Source organism: Neoarius graeffei, chromosome 13, assembly GCF_027579695.1.
Source record: "Neoarius graeffei isolate fNeoGra1 chromosome 13, fNeoGra1.pri, whole genome shotgun sequence".
Classification (NCBI taxonomy): Eukaryota; Metazoa; Chordata; class Actinopteri; order Siluriformes; family Ariidae; genus Neoarius; species Neoarius graeffei.
Genome location: NC_083581.1, coordinates 20515742 through 20518794, shown reverse-complemented (window position 1 = coordinate 20518794; position 3053 = coordinate 20515742).

Sequence of the window (3053 nt, the reverse complement as noted above, 5' to 3'; positions counted from 1 at the left end):
CACTTGGCAAACCGACTTAAAGGTGTATTACCGCCAGCGACTGGGCTGGAGTGTGGAACAGGAGATCTCATCTCATTATCTCTAGCCGCTTTATCCTTCTACAGGGTCGCAGGCAAGCTGGAGCCTATCCCAGCTGACTACGGGCGAAAGGCGGGGTACACCCTGGACAAGTCGCCAGGTCATCACAGGGCTGACACATAGACACAGACAACCATTCACACTCACATTCACACCTACGGCCAATTTAGAGTCGCCAGTTAACCTAACCTGCATGTCTTTGGACTGTGGGGGAAACCGGAGCACCCGGAGGAAACCCACGCGGACACGGGGAGAACATGCAAACTCCACACAGAAAGGCCCTCGCCGGCCCCGGGGCTCGAACCCAGGACCTTCTTGCTGTGAGGCGACAGCGCTAACCACTACACCACCGTGCCGCCCCGGAACAGGAGATATTAGGCAAAAAATATATATATAAATATATATATCCCTAATAAACCAGGTAATGTGAAATTGTTTTACCATTCTTAGTGATAGAAAAGCTAATTCCTCTCATCTTCATATTTCTTGCAGTGAAGTAATACATGTTCTACAGTTTCTGGATTGCTACAATGTTCACATATTCCAGTAGGATGTTTGCCTATTATGTTTAAAGAAACGTTAATTCCTGTATGTCCTATTCTTAAAAGGGTGATAATATTTTCTTCTCTCGGACTCCTGCCCCCTATCCTTCCAGTATTAACCTGTCTCTGAATGTTATATAGATGTCTCCCTGTTTCACTGCCATCCCAATACTCCTGCCAGACTGATTTTACATAGGTCTTAATAGAAATCTTAGCCTTTGCTTTACTTATTGGGATTTGCAATTCTATTTCTTTATTATTAAGAGTTTGCTTAGCCAGCTTGTCAACCTGTTCATTTCCCTCCACACCCACATGAGCAGGTATCCAAAGAAAACTAGTTGATATGCCCTTGGAATCCATTTTAAGCAATGTTATAAAGATCTAATTGATTATATCTGTTCTAAATGATTTACCAGATTGAATACTTTCTAGTGCTGAATAACAGTCTGACATTATGACTGTATTGTTTATTGCAATTTCTTTTACCCATTTCAGGGCCAACAATATTGCCACCAGTTTTCTTAACACTCACTCCATTCTTTGGAATATGCACTGCTGATCCATCCTTTTTTATCTTTAGAACCATCTCTGTGTTTATATATATATATATATATATATATATATATATATATATATATATATATATATATATGAGTGATTCCACGCTTATGGGTACTGAAATGGGGACATGAACTGATTTTTAAAAATTCACCTAAAACCATTTCTTTTTTTACCATCAGGTCACAAAACATGTAATCTTTAATGAATGATATGTTAAAAGATAACTTTAATTTTCTGAGATGTAATAAAAACATATTTATATGCCAAAGTCAGAACGTAACAGAAGTGTTGTGGACATATATATATTCTCAATTTTAACAATGTAGAATTACTTTTTGAAACATAGGAAGGTGATGTTTTAGCACATATAATTAATAAACATGTGTAGTAGAATAAACATACACATTCTTTCAATAAGATTAACATGGTATATAGCTAGATTGTAATTAATTTGTAACAGACGCAAGATGGACAGTCGTAACAGAAGTAATGTAACAGACATCATTTTGGAACTCATAGGCTTGACTTTGGCATATAAATATGTTTTTATTACATCTCAGAAAATTAAAGTTATCTTTTAACATATCATTCATTAAAGATTACATGTTTTGTGACCTGATGGTAAAAAAAGAAATGGTTTTAGGTGAATAAGTTCATGTCCCCATTTCAGTACCCATAAGCGTGGAATCACTCGTATATATATATATATATATATATATATATATATATATATATATACACAGTGCCCTCCACAATTATTGGCACCCCTCGTTAAGGTATGTTCTTAGGCTTCTAATGAATTCATTTTTTTTTAAATAATATAGGACAACAATGCAAAAAAAGAGAAAAATCCAATCTTTAATTCAAGTGCATTTATTCAGTGGGAAAAAAATCTGACATTAAGAAATAATTCTTTTACACGACATCATGTGTGCCACAATTATTGGCACCCCAATGTTAATACTTTGTACAACTCCCTTTTGCCAACAAGACAGCACTTAATATTCTCCTATAACATTTCACAAGATGGGAGAATACAGAGAGAGGGATATTCGACCATTCCTCTTTGCACAATCTCTCTAAATCATCCAGAGTCCTGGGTCCTCTCCAATGCACTCTCCTCTTCAGCTCACCCCACAGGTTTTCAATTGGGTTGAGGTCTGGGGACTGAGATGGCCATGGGAGGAGCTTGATTTTGTGTCTGGTGAACCATTTTTGTGTAGATTTGGCCACATGTTTAGGGTCATTATCTTGCTGAAAGACCCAGCGATGACCCATCTTCAGCTTTCGGGCAGAGGCCACCAGATTTTGATTTAAAATGTCCTGGTATTTCAAAGAGTTCCTGATGCCATGCACCCTAACAAGGTTCCCGGGGCCTTTGGAAGAGAAACAGGCCCACAGCTTCACCAATCGTCCCCCATACTTCACAGTGGGCATGAGGTGCTTTTCCACATACTCATCTTTTGTGATGTATTAGAGTGCTTGTTGCCAAAAAGCTCTATCTTGGTTGCATCTGACCAAAGCACACCGTCCCAGTTGAAGTCCCAGTACTGCTTAGCAAACTCAAGACGGTTAAGTTTATGGTTGTAAGTGAGTGATGTGATGAATTACTAATTAAAGGTTCCTAGATACTCTGATCAACTTTATAAACTACAGTAGAAATGAGAGAAATGCTTCAATTACATTTATTTTCTAGGAATTGTCATGGGTGCCAATACTTGTGGAACAGGTGATTTCATGAAAAATAATTATTTCTTAGTCAGGGATTTTTTTTTAATCTCATCTCATTATCTCTAGCCGCTTTATCTTGTTTTACAGGGTCGCAGGCAAGCTGGAGCCTATCCCAGCTGACTACGGGCGAAAGGCGGGGTA